At 43.8% G+C, this 19,667-nt stretch overlaps 1 protein-coding gene across 2 annotated transcripts in view; it reads left to right on the top strand.

Annotated features, from left to right (window-relative positions):
* The window catches only part of KIRREL3 (kirre like nephrin family adhesion molecule 3), a 1,308,166-nt gene that overhangs the window by 197,495 nt on the left and 1,091,004 nt on the right, over positions 1-19,667 (top strand). The window lies entirely within an intron of this gene.

The raw sequence follows: 19,667 nt of genomic DNA, 5'->3' as shown, positions 1-19,667 counted from the left end.
AAGTTTTTAGGCGGTTTTACATTATAAAGAGTGTTTTTAATGAAAAAACGGCCAAAAACGCTAACGCCAAAAAAACGCAGGGAAACGTGCAATAATGCTAATGTAAACATGCGGCTAAAACGTCCTTTGTACATGAGTCCTTCATAGGAATCAGACTTTTTTTACAACTCTTATTGGGAAAATGCTCAGATTCTATAATGCTCATTTGCCATACAGTCACATATTTGCACATGTAAAAGGCTAGGCTGCACACCACTATCATTTTTTATTGAATATCAATAAACTTTATAGACACCAAAATCATCAGACATGTTATTCCCCTGAAGACATGACTCCATCCATGACTTGTTCCGCCCGCAGTATGGGCTCAGTAAGCCAAAGTAACATCAATACCTTCTCCTAATATCCACAATGCAATGGCACCAAAGCTTCAGTATATGAAAATAACACATATCACATCTTCAGTTCTTTTTAAAAAAATGTCTTTATGGTATTATCATACAGAATCCAGAGAAAAAGAACACCAAGTACCTTCTGAAGCACATTTTGCTGAAATCCTATTTCATTACTACTGATGTAACTTTTTTTGCTGATATTTCATTAAAGGAAAAGTATGGCCAAAGCTTTTTTTGGCCATACTTCTCACAGTAGCGCACTTACATCTGCACTCCTATGACCCAAATTCAGCTGACAGAAGGCTAAAGCCTGCTGTTGACTGACATCATAGAGCCGGGTCAGGCAAGAATATCAGGATCCACCCAGATGCCTCAATGGCAGCTGGCTCAGCCTCTCAGGAAGCCACTGGGAGCCTGAGCCAGCCCCTCCCGCCCCTTCCACAGCCCAGCACTCTAGTAAGCACTGGAGGGGCAGAGTAGAGAGCCTGTGACTGACAGCTACCAGGCTCTCTGCTCACTGAAAACCAAGAACTGAGCGATCAGCGGTCATGTGATTGCTCAATTCTTGGTGTTAGAGTTGGCGGGGGATCAATACTGCAGCCACATAGGAAAGTATGAATTTAATTTTTCAAATCCCATACTTTTCTTTTAAATCCTGCTTCAGAATCTACCCGGTGTGCTGGTTTTCTCTTTATTGCTAGCAATATAAACCTGACAGGTATTCTAATCCTAATTCTAATTCTCCATTCTATCCAAGATTTAAAAAAAAAAAAGTTCTGCCTTTAGTTATACTATAAATTTTTGTGGGGTTTGGCGATCTCACCTCCTTTCACTTCCTGTCCCAATGAAAAGGTGTCACAAGGCCAGAATGTAATGGGATCTCTTTATGACTGAGACACAGACAGCGCCAAATTTACATTTATTTTGCAGATTGGGGAAAGGTTTAGAACACTTGCTATGTTTTCTTTTTTAAATCGCTCAATGAGACTTCTTGTCCCTCTGACACCGGTATTGTCTTATTTCTTGTCCTGATGTATAGCAATTAAACACTGACAGAAATGATGACTTTTACCCTCTGTTGACATTTTTGGGTAGAGTTTTCACTCCATTTCTTCATTCTTTTTTTATGTTTCCATTAAATCTAAGTATAACAATACAGTTTTTTTTTATCTTTTTAACTACCAGATACGTGTCATTATACTGGTACTGGAGTCAGAGTGATACATCCTTCACGGTAACACCCAGACTCCGGTGATCACCAAGGTGCCTGCATTGCATTACTGGATGTGCCCCGGGATCACAGAGTCCAAGATGTGACAACAGACTGGTGTTCACCTGCTGAAAGCCAGCTCTGTTGGTTTATACTGGTTTTGTTATGGAAAGGCTCCCTTTAAGAACCCCCCCCCCCTCCCCATTTGTATTGTAGAGGAGAAGCCAGGAGTGCAGGCCAAGATATTTGGTACAGGCTCAGCTTGAAGCCACTGACACACTGAAATTCGCTCCAAATGAGTTCAGCTAACAGGCTCCGAGAGAGAACATTTATTGAACAGGCTCTGCCGCTGCCAGTGTGCCGTCCAAAAGCCTCAGCGGCAGCCCTTTTCTAAAGACCCCATTACCGCTATGTTTACGACCAGCTGGAGACCGACTGCACGATCCAGGAAAAGTGCTAAATATCCGAAACAACAAAATGAGACAAATTCATAAACATTTCATTGACTTATTACTGTTCCAAAGGTGATGCTGAATGCCGCAACAATCACCACTGTGCAAAATCAAAGAGATTATTGTATGCCTTATTAAAAACTCGAGCAACACTGGAACATGTATAGGAAAAACACTGATCCTGCTCAGGATGCCGGTTCTGAGAATCCTTGCAGTTTTTTTTCTGTGATAGCTTGCCCCACGGATAGCAGACATTTTTTACTTTTCTTCCTATTTTTAGGGTTAAGGCCCCTTTCACACGGACGGATAGAATTGTGCTTTTAGCTGCGTTTTCTACCGCAGCTAAACGCACACAATGCTTTCCTATGGCCCCATTCACACACTGCGTTTAGCTGTGTTTTGATCACATGTGGTTTTGTGCGGAGAGAAAAAATAGAATTGACTGCGTCCAGAAGCGATTTAGCACAGCTATCCGCACATAACCGCTGGTAATCGCAGTGCACTGTGTCAGCTGTGGATAGCAGCGCCGAGCTGGCTCGCTCATCGGGAAAGGAAAAATGTTTTTTCCTTTCCCAATGAGCGACAAGCATGGGGATCCGACTTGGATCCCCACCAATGCCAGGCACTGTTTGGTATGAATCTTGAGGGGGAACTCCATGCTAAATTTTAAATTAATAACCGGCATGGGTTCCCCTCCAAGAGCATACCAGGCCCTTCAGTCTGCTATGGATTCCAAGGGTCACCCCCTACGCCGAAAAAATGGCATGGGGGTCCCCCCAAAATCCATACCAGACCCTTATCCGAGCACGCAGTCCGGTCAGTCAGGAAAGGGGGTGGGAACGAGCGAGTGCCCCCCCCCTCCTGAACCGTACCAGGCCGTATGCCCTCAACATGGGGAAGTTGGTGCTTTGGGGCAAGGAGTGCGCCCTGCGGGCCCCCCCACCCCAAAGCACCTCGTCCCCATGTTGATGAGGACAAGGGCCTCTTCCCAACAACCCTGGCCGTTGGTTGGGGGCCCCCAGATCCCGGCCCCCCACCATATGTGAATGACTATGGGGTACATCGTATACCTACCCATTCACCTGTGGAAAAAAGTGTTAATAAAAAAACACTACACAGGTTTTAAAAGTAATTTATTAGGCAGCTCCGGGGCTCTTCTTCCGACTTCGGGGGTCTTCTGCCAACTTGGGGGGTCTCTCCTGTGTTGTCTCTGCACTCTCTGGTTCTTCTCCGGTGCCTTCTTCCTTCTGCCGGGCTCCTCCGCTATCTTCTGCTCTTTTGACGCTCTTTTGCTAGCGGAGGAGCCCGGTCTTCTGAGACGTCTTCTTCCCTCTTCTCTTCCAGAGATGTTGACACGACGCTCCCTCTTGCTGTAATGCCGTGAGCGAGGTCCGCAACCAATTATATAGGCATGGGGAGTGGCCACCAGGAGATGTCACCCGGTGACCCCGCCCCCTTATGACATCACAGTCCCGGGGCATGAAGGAGAGTTGACTTTACTCTCTGTAATAAAGAGTTAACCTTTATTACTTTCAGGTTCCTATGTTTAACCTTTAAGATATGTGGATGTGGAGCAATAATTCAAACAACTCAAAAGTAGTATAATAACAAAAGGAATTTACTTAAAGTGATTGTAAAAGTGATTGTATTTAAAAAAAATAACAAACATGTCATACTTACCTGCTCTGTGTAGTGGTTTTGCACAGAGCAGCCCTGATTCTCCTCTTCTTGGGTCCGCCGCCAGTGATCTAGGCCCCTCCCCCTTGCCGAGTGCCCCCATAGCAAACCGCTTGTGGGAGCACTCTTGCATGCTCGCTCCCGAGCCGGCTCTCTGCGTCCATGAGACAGAGAGTGCAGATCAGCCCCACCCCCCGTTCCCGCCTCACTGCCTGACAGCAGCAGGAGCCAATGGCTCCTGCTGCCGCATCCCAGCCAATCAGGAGGGAGAGATCCAGGAGAGCCTCGGGTCTCATGCACATCACTGGATCGGAATCGAGCTTAGGTAAGTATTAGGGGGGAGCTACACATTGAAGGTATTTTACCTTCATGCATAGAATGCGTGAAAGTAAAAAGAAACCTTCAACCTTTACAACAACTTTAAGCTTTGGTTTAAAGGTGTAACACAGATGATAAAATAGATAAACACAGCATCATGCTTGGGGGGGGCCATAATTTCATTCGAAATTCCTGGAAGCGACAGTTATTTTTTCCCAGGCGCTCTCTCAAGGCCATGGGTGAACTCCGCACGTCTTTTGTCTTCCAGCCGTAACTATTGACTTGGAAAGTAATTAAAATCTATTTCACCAAACAGAAAAAAATGTGATGATACATAATCAGTATCAGAAATAGCAATAGATATAAAGAGATATACTGTATACCTACACAGCAGTGGTTACCTATAAACCACCATAATAATTAACATAAAATCTATTACTAAGTTTCTTGTAAATCAATAACTATTAAAAACCTTACATTACACTCACGCAAGTGTGTGTATAATAAACGCTGAGAACACACTTCATCTTTTGTAAGCACATAAATAGTTTCATGTTCAACTTTCATTACACAAAACAAACAGCCGTCCGACGAACTGATAATGTTTTTAATACAGCGGGCCGGCCATTCTCATCCAGGGTTCCATCTGGCAATGCCTGCGCAATTCCCAAGCCAGTGCCAGCTGCATGGCAACAAGGATCTTTTTTCGCTGTCTGTTAGGGTGGCATTCTGACCACCACTGTAAGGGGAATCTGAATACTGTACAATCCTCCCACTGGCCACCAATGTAAGGGCAATTTGTCCACTGACCTCCATGAATAAGTTTTATTATGAAATCTATAAATAATTTCAAGGGTTCCTCTGGGTTAAAAAGGTTGAGAAAGGCTGCAGTGGACAATGAGCCCAACTATAATGGCCTGTGCTACAGGAAATTGTGCAGCAACTTTAATGCTCCTTTCACACTGATGCGGGGCGGTTTGACCGCAATGTGAGTTCAGCGCAGTGTACCTCTCTGGGTTAGCTGTGCTTTCCTATTGGCTTCTATTATCCCCTGCAGTTTTGGTGTGCTTTATGAAAGCTAGAACTTGTAGCTGTTAGTGTTTTAACCGTACTGTCTACCCTAACGTTATAAAGCGCTGTGCAAACTGTTGGCGCTATATAAATGATGTATAATATAATAATGATAATATCCATAGCCTCCTCAACAGTAACAGGCAGAGGCAATCAGCACTCTGAGCTTAGGAGAAGCTTAGGAACCTACAGAGTCCAGAAAAATGTAATCAGAGCTTAGACCAATTACAGCCTAGCAACAAACACTATGAATTTGATTAGGCACACAACAGCATAGGGAAGAGTCCCTACATGTGAAACCTTAAAGAGGGTGACCAATAATGTAGGGTTGCATCGATTCCGTTATTTTATCAAGAGTACCAGTGCCGATACTTGTGCTCAAGTACTCACCTATACTGATACCTTTGCGGTGCGATTTGAGCCCATACAAAATGTATGGGCTCAAATTGCACTGCAAAGAATTGCATGCGATTTGAACAGGAATGCAGTGCGTTTCCCCGCACCACTCCTGTGTGAACCCAGGTTGAAGTCACTATGACAAGCCTGGGTTCACAGAAGAGCGGTGTGGGAAACCGCATCTGATTAGGGCATGAATCACACCACACTCCTGTTCAAATCACATGCGATTCTTTGCAGTGCGATTTCAGCTCATTCTTTGCAGTGCAATTTGAGCTCAAATCACATGGCAAAGGTATCGGTTTAGGTATCGGAGCATTTGCAAGAGTACAATTACTTGTGCACATGCTAAGTATCGGCACCAATAATGGTATCGGTGCAAGCCTACAATAATGGCTTCATGCAAACAAAAATTCCAGAAGATGACCGGTCTGACACTCATAACAATGACATTTGTTCCTTCAGCTACAGGAGACTGGCTTTTGGAGCACACTAGCAAAAGTGCAGGATAACCCAATTGGGTGGACAGTCTCATATCAGGCTTAACAAACTCTCTGCAATAAAGACTAAATATTTGCAATGAAGACGGTCTAGCCCAAGGGTGGGCAACCTCGGCCCTCCAGCTGTTTTGAAACTAAAAGTTCCATGAGAAATTGCAAGACCCTGACAATCACAGGCATGACTTCTAGAAGCATGGGGGGTTGATGGGATTTGTACTTTCACCACAGCTGGATGGCCGAGGTTGCCTTCCCTCTGGTCTAGCCTAAAGCTGGTCATACACTGATAGAAATCCAGACAGTTCAGCAAGGAAAGTCCAAATTTCAATCAGTGTGTGGGCTTCCCCACGCGACAAAAGTCAATTTTGTATTTGACTTCTGTCGAAGGGACATGTTGGAGTAAGGAAGAGTTGTAACCCCTGTCAGTTTTTTTGCAATCTGTGGCCCACTGGGGAGATTTCCATTCACTTGTGCAATAACCAAAACAGCAAATGAGAGATAATCACTCCAAAAGGAGGGAATCGCTGGTTGTCGTTAGCAGCATAAGAACATGGGGTTGGCTTATTAAATGCAAATAGGTTGTACACTTTGCAATTGCAGCTGCTCCAGAGATTAGTAAATGAGGCAAAGCTTCACTTTGCAAAGAATACCCAATCACGTGCAAGGAAAAAAAAAAAAAAAAAAAACTGTTATTTTTGCTTGCACGTGATTGAATGATGGAATTCAGCAGAGCTTCTGCTCATTTATTAAGCTCTGGAGCAATTGCTCTTGTAGAGTGCCAAAGTGCACAATCTATTCACCTTTAGTAAATGAACCCCCTAGTATCTGCATTGGAAAATTTCTCCTCTGTTCCTTTTCTGGTGGCAAGGTAAAATTTGGGATTTTAACTTCCCTGGCAGTATTCCCGAGTGTGGCTCGGGGTGCATTTTCAGTACCAAAAGCGGTAAGCCCGAGCCACACTCGAGATCGCATTGTAGGATCCAGGCAAAGTTACTTACCTTGTCCCCAGGATCCTGCGATGTCTCCTTGCTGTGTGTGCGAGCCGTGTCCTCCTCCAGATCTATCACAGTGCCGAGCTCCGTTCCCTGCGAGCATTGCGATGCAAGGGGACGGAGCATGGCGCCAAATTCAAAAAGTGGAAAACACAGAACACATACAGTACACTGTATCACATTATTTCACATCCCTTTTGTCCCTAGTGGTTTGTCCAGTGTCCTGCATGCAGTTTTATATTGTAAATACTGTTCTTTCTTCCTGGAAACTGGAGATTGTCCATAGCAACCAAAAAGCATCCCTTTACATCAAAAGCAGTTTTAGATCAGCTAGAAACCAGCGATAATAAATTAGAATCACTTGCAGAATTGAGTAATAGTGATTTGTGGGGAAATTCGTCATCAAACACTGAAAGTAATGACAGCGATAATTCTGCAACTGAGCAAATTTCTGTGTTTTTGATTTGATATTGAATAATTCTAATTATGATTATTATATTATTATTTGTTATAATTATTTATAGTTATTTATTATAATTTATGATTTTGTGTTTCAAACTTTATCATACCCAGGATGTCTACTAGACTCTTGTTTGGACAGATTTAAGTGAGTTATTCCTAAGAGTTACAGGCCTACAATATAAAACGCCAGATTTCCATGCAAAACAATTGTACCGCTTTGAGCATCAAAAAATCTGAAATAATCAAACCGCCAGGGAGGTTAATTCACTTTCGGTAAATATGGTAAACATGACAAATAGAGAGGGTGTATCTCCTTAACAGGGGCACAGACAGCAATAAAAACCTGAAACTAAATCTAAAACTTAGATTAGTTAGATTAGTTATAATTTAATGAGTAACAAGGAAAACGGGCTCTCCGTCAGATAATTTCACATGGAAGGACGCTGTCCTTTGGAGGGTCAGACTCCAGCTAAATGCACAGTAGATATACACATATGTATCTGTCATCAGCCCCTTCATGATTCATACACATCTGCAAGACAGTACATAGTCAGGAATGTAACACCACTTTTTTCGTGGCAGTAAAGGAATACTGACATGTCACCCCCCTCTATTTCTTTAAGGAATATTCTAGTGCACTAAATTGTGTTTTTTTTTTTAATAGCTGCCTAAAGATTAGTTTTAAAAGCAAAAAATTGTCCAGAGACACAATGCAGAACCAGTGTACGCTCTCCGCTTAATTAAACATGAACAATGTTTACTTGCCAAAGACAAGTAACACAAGAACCTGCCCCGGTCTTTACACAGCGCTCTAGTTTAGTCTAAAATCAGACAGGGACAGGCGGCTCGGAACTCGGGACTTAATAAGTACACTTCCTAGTCAGACCTTTGTCAATGTTGTTGCTAGGTGACCATCAATCAGCCTTCTGCGAGGTTCTACTGCCTTGCTACCTAATGCTATTCTCCCAAGCTGATTGCCTTTTCCAGTCCACTGAGCCCCGCTAATTCAAAACACTTCCCTTACGTCACTTTCTTTGGCAGCGTCCAGTCAACATCTCTTGGAAAAGTTCCCTTTAAACCAATTGAAAACCTCCAAATGCTTGACTCGGTGCAGGAACATCATTGAACGGACGCTCCTGGCAGGCGCAGATACTGGGAAACTGTACAATCCCTGCACCGCAGCCAGTTCTCGTTTTAACGTCCTCCGACCAGTCACATAATCCAGGTAGCCTCCGCATCCCTCACCTACGCTCTATCTCTGAAGCACAGACAGGAGGGCTTGGCAGCCGAGGTGTCCTCTAAATAAGAATTTTCTCAGACAAGGAGCCGGGATACAATGAGCGTACCATGTCCAGACAATCGCTCTGCGCAGTGCCAAGAATAACCCGTTCTTTTGTTCCATCGGTTGATAGAGGACGCCGTATATGTCATATTCTATCCGTTCCGTTTAAACAGGTAATTAGCGTATCATGAAAATCCAGAGAATGGAAAATATGAGCAACAGGTAAGGTAATGAGGTGCAGCTCGATCCTTTAGATTGTTTAAACACAGGATTAAAAATAAACGAAAACAATCAAAAGCAAATTAATTCTCAGAAATTTGATTTGAAAGCTTGGGCTACCGGCTGCTGTGGGGGCGCTAAACTGTACGCACCGATGGCACACAGGGAAGGATTAATCTTTTCCTTTTTTCCAGTGTTTATCCTTAAATTGAGTTCATAGTCTTAAAGTTTTTAAATACGCATTTGAATGCGATCAGATTAAAGCATGTTCAAATCCCAAATCTATTTTTTCATGCCTTTGGCACCATGCCTCATGGTATACAGTTTTCCTACACCCAAAACCAAAAATGTAATATATTGCAGGTTGATAGTCTTTTTTTTAAATAAAAAAAGGGTTTTATTGCTCATAAGAAAAAACACACATTACATTTATAGATGAACCATAATCAGCATTTCTTTTTTCCATGTAGTAATATAGCTATCTATTAGGTGTTATAGTTAACAACTTAAAACTGTCAGCATTCGGACTATGTGTCCCATCTGATTAAACCGGCAATATATTCTCCATTAGCTACACACCTTCCTCCTCCATCCTCCAATACACACTCTCAGCATCTACATGTCATATCTTTAAACACTTCTTAGCAGTCTCATCTGTACCAATTCCATGGGGCTTATTCCAGGCACATCCAACCACGGGTCCCACAGTCTGTCAAATTTTCCAGGGCTACCCCTGTGCTGGTATATATATTTTTCCATTATAAGCGTTTTTCCCATATTTTGTATCCATGTTTTACTACTAGGTGGCGTAGCAGACTTCCATCCCATCAGTATTACCTTCCTAGCCTGAAACAACGCCCGTGCAAAGGCAACCCTCGTCACCTCCTCCACAATTACCCCCTCCAGAACTCCCAGTAAACAACATAATGGATCTAGAGGGACATTGGCCTGGAACACCTGATTTAGTGTAGCCAGGACCTCTGTCCAATACCTATGGAGTTTGGGGCAACCCCAAAGGAGGTGAATCAGGTCCCCAGCTGTTGCCCTGCATCTGCCACATAATGAGTCTAGAGCTCTGCCCATTCTATGTAACCTTACAGGGGTATAATGTACTCTCAATAGGATATATAGTTGGGAGACCCTCTGCGCCACGTTTAGTGAGCAGGTGTTAACCGCTTGCAAAGCTTCTTCCCACACCTCCCCCCGACAAGGGGCCCACATCCGCCTCCCATTGAGCAGCCGCCTTTGTGGGGTACCCCTCTAACAATGACGCTAATACCATGTTATAGCATTGTGAAATTATACCTTTAGTCTCTGACGCCTCCTGCATTATATGAAAAACCGGTGTGGGGGATTGGGACCAATCTGTCGCAGCCCCTTGTGCTTTAATTGCATGCTGTAATTGTAAATAGTAAAATAACATACTGGTAGGCAGAGAGTATTTAGCTTGTAAATCCTTGAACGATAACAATGTTCCATTACTGAATATCTGGTACATATGGGTGATACCCCTGCAGCGCCATCTGTGCCCTTGTTGGAGCTTGGCAAGTTCAATATATGTTTTATTTTCCCATATCGGGCTATACTTGGTACAGCCCGAAACATTTTGTAGTTGTTTAGCTTTGTTCCATACCTTCTGCAAAAGTGTATATGTGGGCATTTGCTTATTGGGCCTTTGGAAGAGGTGAGCCTCTAGTCCCTCGGGTATGACTCCGCCCCTGTGCCCACCAGCATAAGCTTAGCAGATGAGAGGTTGATAGTCTTTGATGTGGTGGCTGCATTCATTTTCTTTTCTATTTTTTCAAGCCTTTGCTTTTATTTTCCAGCAAAAAAAAAAAAAACACCTAGAAAGTTGTAAGGTAGAGGACATGTGATAAAATCCAATCTCAAGTTCACATTGGCATCATCCCATAAATGAATATGGTATTTTTTAAACAAAAGAGTAGAGGGACTTTAAATATGCAAAATGAGAACAAAGTGAGAATAAAAATCTATATAAATTGTATTACACATAAAACGTTGTCATAAACACAGTATTAAAAACATAGGCATGCATAAAGAAACTTTTTTGGGGATAAATACAAAAATATGTAAATCTGATGGATACATGTACTTGTAACTGGTCAAAAAAAAAAAAAAACACTTCCTGTTCCTGGGTGGCTACATCAATCTTCCACTGTATCTATAGAGGAAGCCATGATTGTCACCCCAGGCTGCTCTCATGATATGGACTACAAACATGTCCGTATCTCTTCATCTCCATCACATGAAGGGGGCGGGGGGGGGGGGGGGTGGCGGGATAGGGCAATTGGTAGTTTACAGAAGATAGCTAGTAAGGAAGAGATTGTTTGTTGCAGCTTTCAGGAAGTGAGAAGGACTCTGCATTTCTGACAAGACCAACAGGTACTGTGTCGGTGTTTGCCAAAAATATTCTTAGCTTAACAACTTGCTTACTGGGCACTTCAACCCCCCTCCTGCCCAGACCAATTTTGAGCTTTCAGCGCTGTCACACTTTGAATGACAATTGCGCGGTCATACAACACTGTACCCAAATGAAATTTTTATCATTTTTTTCCCACAAATAGAGCTTTCTTTTGGTGGTATTTGATCACATCTGGGATTTTTATTTTTTGCTAAACAAACAAAAAAAAATGGAAATTTTTGAAAAAAAAAAAAATCATGTTTAATAGTTTGTTATAAAATTTTGCAAACAGGTAATTTTTCTCCTTCATTGATATGCGCTGATGAGGTGGCACTGGTGGGCACTGATAGGCTGCACTGATGGGCACGGATAGGCACAGATAAGGCGGCACTGATGGGCACAGTTAAGGCGGCACTGATAGGCACAGTTAAGGCGGCACTGATGGGGACAGATAAGGCGGCACTGATGGGGACAGATAAGGCGGCACTGATGGCCACGGATGGGTGGCACGGATGGGTGGCACAGATGGGTGGCACAGATGGGTGGCACGGATGGGTGGCATGGATGGGTGGCACGGATGGGTGGCACAAATGGGTGGCACGGATGGGTGGCACGGATAGGTACCACTGATGGGGGGGCACTGATGGGTGGCACTGATGGGCACTTATGGGCACTGGTAGGTGACACTGATGGGCACTGATAGGTTGCACTGATGTGGGTGTTGATGGGTGGCACTGATGTGGGTGCTGATGGGTGGTACTGATGGGTGGCACTGTGGGCACTGATGGGTGGCACTGTGGGCACTGATGGGTGGCACTGTGGGCACTGATGGGTAGCACTGTGGGCACTGATGGGTAGCACTGTGGGCACTGATGGGTGGCGCTGATTGTTGGCACTGTGGGCACTGATGGGTGACGCTGGTGGGCACTGGTAGGCAGCACTGCTGCCTATTGCCTTGTGTCAGAAGATCGCCGTGATCGGGACTGATGTCCCGATCACGGCCGCCGGTGATCGGGTTTTTTTTTTCCTCCTCGCGCTGTCAGCGCGAGGAGGAAAAATAGCCGATTACCGGCTCTGTTTACATCACATGATCAGCTGTCATTGGCTGACAGCTGATCATGTGGTAAGGGGTCGGGACCAACCCCTTACTCTGATCTGTGATCAGGCGAGTCTCATAGACTCGCTGATCACCGAGCGCGCCGCGCGCGCCCTGCAGGGGGCGCGCAGGCCGCTCATGCACGGGACGACGTCAATAGACGTCGTCCCGGCAATTTAGATCCGCGCTGTTGACGTCATTTTACAACGGCCCGGATCTGAAGCAGTTAAAAAAAAAAGAAGAGAAAACTAATGAAGCTACCACAAGGACTGTAAGCTGCAATATATTCCACTTCTGTTTTTGGATTTGGTTATCCTTAAAGCAAATCATTTTTTGGTAAATCTGTTACAAAGTTTTTTAACTGAAAATCCTGCCAGTAACAACACTTGTTACTAGCTGACAATGCCAAGCCACTGCCTCGCAATTAGCAGTCTGCCATATGCGCTCCTTTATTTGGTTAGTGGACTCCTTATAAAAGACCTAATAGGTAGCCCACCAGCTAACTCAAGAAGCACATGTCAGGTTGAGAACACTCCTGTTAATTGTAAGGCATTGATGTTGATTTACTAAAGACAAATACAGGCATACTCCACTTTTAAGTACATAATGGGGTTTATTTACTAAAGCTGGAAAGTGCTAAATCAGGCTCCCTTCTGCATAGAAACCAATGAGCTTCTAACCCCAGCTTGTTCAATTAAGCTTTGGTAATAAAACCTGGAAGCTCATTGGTTTTTTGCAGAAGTGAGCCTGATTTTGCACTTTCCAGCTTTAGTAAATAAATCTTATTGTGTACTTAAAAGTGGGGTATGCCTGTACAGTGTACACCCTCTGCAAGCGCAGTTGCTGCAGAGCTTAGTAGTTAAGGTGAAGCTTTACTTTGCAAAGAATACCCAATCACAAGCATGTAAAATTAAAAAAACTGCACTTTTGCTTGCACATGCTTGGATGATGGGAGTCAGCAGAGCTTCCTCTCCTTTACTAAGCTCTGGTGCTAGTGCACTTGCAGAGTGCACAGTCTATTGGCCTTTTGTAAATCAATCCCACTGGCTTAGCTTTGTCACAAAAAAATTAAACTCTAATCGCTTTCGATCATATTTCTTGAGAGGGTTCCTGTTTCAATCAGTTTTCATTTGATCTGAATTATTATTATGTCAGCACAGTGGCTAAGTGATTAGCACTTCCGTCTGGCAGCACTAGGGTCATTGGTTTGAATCCAACCACAGCACTACCTGCCTGGAGTTTGCATGTTCTCCCTGCGCCTCCCACACTCCAAAGACATGCTGGTAGGATAATTGGCTCCTGTCGAAAGTGGCCCTAGTATGTGTATATATGAATGTGATTTAGGGACTTTAGATTGCAAGCTCTTTGAAGGCAGGGACTGATGTGAATGAATAATATATATGTAAAGCGCTGCGTAAATCAATGGTAAATAAATAAATACAAAATAAAATTATTCCTATATATCCTATCTATGTTGTATTCCAATCAGTAAAATTAATTGAAGTTGGTAGGTTTCTTTTTCTTTCAATCACTTCCATATCAACAGCAACCAAGAGCTAGTTAAAAATGCTTAAACGTTCCTGAAAATTGCTGTAAATGGTCAGCAAAGAGAAAGGGGATCAGGGGGTGTCAGCCAATCAGAGTTCCCATATAACAAACAGTGCTTTTGCCCATATAAACTCTCTGTAAGCATATCTCATAAATTTCTCTGAATTTGCACTTTTTAAACAATATGCAAATGCTTCAAAAGCCTGGGGTGACACATGTCACACATGTTCCTAGTTGATATTGTAAAAATAACTTACTCTAATTGAAGACACTGCTACACGGCATGAGGAGGATGCCAACACTTGTCAGACCCTGCTGTTGTGCAGACTCCATGCTGCTGCCCCTCCCTCTACATTTGTTGTAAGTACTGGTGAAGTTCCATCACCGCAGTCCTGACACCAACTTATGTTATCCTTACATGTGTAGGTTTCTCAACCTGTAGATTTCCAATTAAGTAAATTCTCTTGTTCAGCTTCATATACTTGATTCCCCCCTAAACAGTGGGGATGGAGTAATCGCCCCCTGCACTTGCAGATATCTGAATACCCAGACAGTGACTTTGGGATTGATTTAATAAAAATAGAGAGTGCAAAATCTGGTCCAGCTGTGCATGGTAGCCAATCAGCTTCTAACTTTAGCTTGTTAAATTAAGCTTTGACAATAAAACCCGGAGTCTAGGTTCACACTGCTGCGGGATTAAAATCGTGCGAGTTCAGCTGAACTCACACAACTTCATTCCCGCATGTCAGTCCGACTTCGGGGGCGATTTCAGAGACATCTGTGCGGGTTTCTGTGCAGATGTCTATTGTAATCGCACTCGAAGTCACGAAAAGTAGTACAAAAACTACTTGTGGGAATAGGTGTGGTGCCGCAAAGTCGGCGTCGCAAGGATTCGGACGGTGCCATTGCCGGCAATGGCAACCGATTTGGCATGCAATTTAACATGTCAGGTTGCATGCCAAATCACATCAATGTGAACCTAGGCAGAAGCTGATAGTTTTCTATGCTCAGCTGCACCCGATTTTGTGCCATGCAGTTTCAGTAAATCAACCCCTGTGTCTGATAGATTGAAGCCATTGTTTTCCACCAGGCGCCTTCAATTTTTCAAAATTTGTCAAGCCAGTTGGTGCCAACAGGGCCATCCATGGCTCAAATTTTGGACGATTCAGCAATAATTGGCTGAAATTTGAGCCGTCTTTGACTAGCCCTTGTACTCTCTTATTGTATCCCCCATTTCCATCTATCTACTTGGAGAGCACCCACTACTACTGTAAGCCTTATTTCGGCTTTCAGCTGCTGTATAGTACTTTACTCTAAAGACAGACTTCAAGTAATTACACTGGTATGAGAAACAATTTTATGACTTCTGAAGGAACTCATGGGTGAGCTAAAGTCGGCTTTGATATATTTGCCTGAAGTCATTTTTTAAACAGCAAAATGAAGCACAAAATAACAAGGAATTTGTAGTCTACTGTTCCCACATCAAGGTGGTTTATTTATGGACTCAGATTATTGACTTTTTTGAGGTTTTGAATTTATAATGTCCTGCCTAGAGAATACATTCCAGAAAAATGTCTGCTAGTTAAAGCAGATCTATAGAGTGAGGGGTACCAGTATAGCGGTACCCCCGTAGGGGTTGCTGATTTGGTTATAGCAATTTGCCAATCACTCCGCTTCCGACCTCCCATCACCAAATACATGACACCAAACAGTCAATATTAATTTTATTTGCTCTTTATTTGTGGGTATAGTCTAGGTTATTTATAGGTAGATATGAGATGCTCCACCAGATCCCACTTTGTGAGGGTATCATCCATAGCCGTAGCTTTTATTACTGGACTTTCCCTTTACAGATCCTTTCCTAAATCTATTGCTTTCTCTTGTGCAGCACTCCCAAGTTGAACAAAAGGCATTACTCTGAATAATTCCCTCTGCTCGACTGATATAATTCCTTTGGGTATTAATTCTAGATTCACAGGCCTTCACCGCCTATTTCCATGACCCGCATACTAACGCCCCTCAGTCTTTGGAAGTTACTGTCTTTAAGGCTTACACTGTGTTTCGTAGCCACACAGCATGTCACTTCACTCGCTCCTGCACTTGCTTCTTTAGTTTTTACTGACCTGTTCTCCCCGATCAACACTCTGTGTTTTCCGGTTGCAGAAAGGCGATCCACCGGTCCACTTCCTCCGCTTTGCTCCTACTTCCTCCTCGCTGGCATGGCACATCCTTGCATGGGAATGCCCGGCTTCCTCCTTAGCGTTACATGCCGGCTTTTGTGTATTCCAGGCATCCACCCTGAACCTCCCTTGAGAACATACTCAAGATTCTCCTACTCCACGGACCCAGGCCCTCTGCCTCCTGGAATCTCTCTCTCCGCTGAACTCCTCGACTCCTCCAGCCTTCTCCCCGGGCCTCAGGCCCTCCCCCCTTTGGAACATGTGACCCCACCTTATATGAGAGACCTCCTCTCAACCAAGCAAATTAATGATTGGTAAGAACTCTCACATGAGCTTCCTGCCACTCAGGTCTCAGCCCATCCTCTCCTTTCCAGAACAATCCACCTTCAGGCAGAGTAGGTATCTCTGAGTCTAAGTGTAGGTGGCCACACCACCCGCTATCCTGACACTCCCACTCCTGAATCAAAACAACCAGGCCTAGAAAGAACCACAGGCCTGGCCAAATTTACCTGCAGCTAAGTCTTGCACTAGCAAAATTACACTACAGCACCTACCCTAAGGTAGGGGGCGCTACACCAGTATAGGGGATAACAGTAACCTCCCTAGAAGCAGTATGAAATGGATCCTGGGGGCTTCCGTAGTGGGTCACTTGACCTGAGGCTGAGAGGATCATTTGACCTAACTTGCTGGCTTTAGGGAAAATGATTTGTAACCAGACTGACTATAGCAGTCAGAACATTAGCATAGGTGTGCTTTAACATTATATTACCTCTAGTTGCATAGACGTGAAAAAAGACCATCAATTTCAACATAAAATGAAAAACATATAAAAGCACTTTGCATCATCAGAATCCTAATCCTGCAGCCTATTTCCCCCTGCACAATGACTAATATGTGTAAGATAGCGCTGGACCAATAGAAATAAAAGTTGGTTCCAATGGATCTACTATAAAGTGACAGCTGCCTTAAGTAATGTCTGGTGACATTAGTCATCATCAAACCTTAACACAGGTCCCCTAGTTCATCCTGTCTTGATTTTATTAACATTGGCTGCTCAAGTCCCGAAGAAGGTAGATGCTTTTTTTCCATTAAATGCATTGGCTGCATTTGATGCTTTTAACCATTAAAAGTTTCACAAAGTCCTTTAAGTGAGATAAACTTTTGTACCCGATGCTCCTCAGTACACATCCAAGAACCCCCCCCCTACATAATGCAGACTTGTCCATAAAATCTTTTGTGCATACATTTTCAGAAAAGTTGGTGGAGCATTACTTGCAAGACATGGCTTAGCTGGAAATAAGATGAAAAACATGAAATGCGCCTGGTTTATGAAACCTTTGACAGTCCAGGGCTTTTCGGTTCTTTCTTTGGAAATAAGGATTTCGAATAGACAAGAAAAAGATTATTACAGCTACAGGTGGGTTCACAATAACCTGGCACACTTTGGCCAGGTGCCTCTTCAGTTCATCACCACCAACATGACTTGTTCAGAACATTGATCAGGACACAAACCAGTCCTTAAGATCACTGATATACCACAACAGGAACTCATGTTAATCCACTTTTGATGCATTTCAAGCTATAAGGATTAGACACCTTGTCGTGAGAAATGAGCCAGTGCATTGCCATGAGTTCTTGGTGTACTTTATGGATATTTAATGAAGTCTAAAGTATCAAGGACTAGTTTTTGCCTTAATCGATGTTCTGGAACAATTCCAGACCAGGGAAATATGAACTTTTGGCATATAAATGAACAGGTATACTGATGGTATCTCACTGATGAGTGAGATGTTGGGTGGCTCTTATTTTGACCCAAATATTTTCTTGTCAACTTAAATCCCTAAGGCTGGCCATTGACAGAGCAAATTTCTTCCTGAGACCCCCATCAACACAGACAATGTTGACAGGAGAATCCCTCCCGCTGAGCCATTGTGTTCTCCCAGCGAGGGAAGCTATCCCAGCCAGAAAAGCACAGTGATCATTGCTAGCGGCTATAACTGCCGCTAGCGATAATCGCTTGTAAAATCGAATCGATCAAGTTGGGTACATTCAGCCTGCCCATAGATGGTTCGAATCTCGGCCAGTTCCTGCTGAACCAGCTGAGATTTGAACTGTCTATGGTCAGCTTAAGATTGTCAGTAACCCCGTCTTCTGAATATTGTATGAAAATGCCACCAGTGTGTTCCCTAGTTCAAGCCCCGCCTTCTGTGCTCAGTGAAGCCCTGCCCACATGCAACAGCACAGGAAGTGGAAACTGTACAACCCCCTATATGTTACATATTTTTGACTTGTGCACTATTCATTGCAAGTTAATGATCTTTTTTTTTTTAAATATAATTTATATATTTTAAATATAATTATATACTTTTTTATATAATATTTTACTTATATAAGACAGTAGGAGGGGACACCAAAGAAAAATGTCTGAAGAATCAAAGCTCATGTAACAAGAGGATGTAGTCCTGATGTGGAATGTTGCAACAAATGGACAAGTTAAAGTTATGCATAAACCACGTTTTAACTTTCTGGCAAACCCCTTAGCATGCATCACGCAGAAAACGTTCTTGATGGAATTAGAACAGAAAGGGTTTATTACAATGCAGCGGAACTGGCCCCAGAACAGTCTCCCTCCTGAACACATTTCCATTAGGAGTAATAAAGAGAGGCGGCGGCAGGTACTGGAGCAACCTGTCAGCCTAAAATACGTTGGTAGACATGCTCTGTAGTATGATTGATTGATGGGTGTGAAGCTGCGCCACCCCCACCCTCAGAGACAAAAAGCCTGTTATTATGCTTGCATTACCATTTTCATAAACACACCGTGCCACTCAGAGGAGGTAATTACATGTCTGAACCTTCAGTTTCTGCACAAAAAATTGTGCGCTGCCCTCCTACAGGCCATTCTATAGATCCTCCAATGTCTGCCAGCTATACCGGTGGATGAGGTTATCTTCAGATAGACCTTCAGGGCAGAAAGCTTCCGAAGAAGAACAATGGGAAGAACAGGTGCTCTTCAGTGTACAGGAAGGAAGGTATGAGTGAAGCTAATAGCTTGAGAGGAAAAAATATATATAAAGAAAAAAAAAACAACAAAATATTGGTTGCAAATCATCTTTGCATCCCCACGGCCATCCTGGGTGAGGGACGTGCGCCAGTACCTGCAGGCCGCCCACGCAGGGCCGCGCTGCGAGCAGGGGAAGGCCTCGCACGGCTTGCCACCGAGTCCTGAGCCATTGTCGATGGAGGCCTGGAGGGGGACGTAGGGGGAACCCTGCAGGCCAGGTCCCGCCTATGCTGAGGATTCCTCCCAGCCCCCGCAGCGGGAAGGGGTGCAGGTGTCTTCTCCCTGGGAGACGGAGGGTCATAAATTGGGCTCCCTGTGCAGCAGCTCACCCTGGGAGTCACATCGGGGCTGAAGTGCGCAGGGGGCCGAGACCTCCTCGCACGTGG

This window comes from Aquarana catesbeiana, linkage group LG10 (assembly GCF_042186555.1).
Source record: "Aquarana catesbeiana isolate 2022-GZ linkage group LG10, ASM4218655v1, whole genome shotgun sequence".
Lineage (NCBI taxonomy): Eukaryota > Metazoa > Chordata > Amphibia > Anura > Ranidae > Aquarana > Aquarana catesbeiana.
Note: the sequence above shows the minus strand (reverse complement) of the source record. Positions and strands in the feature narration are given on the sequence as shown.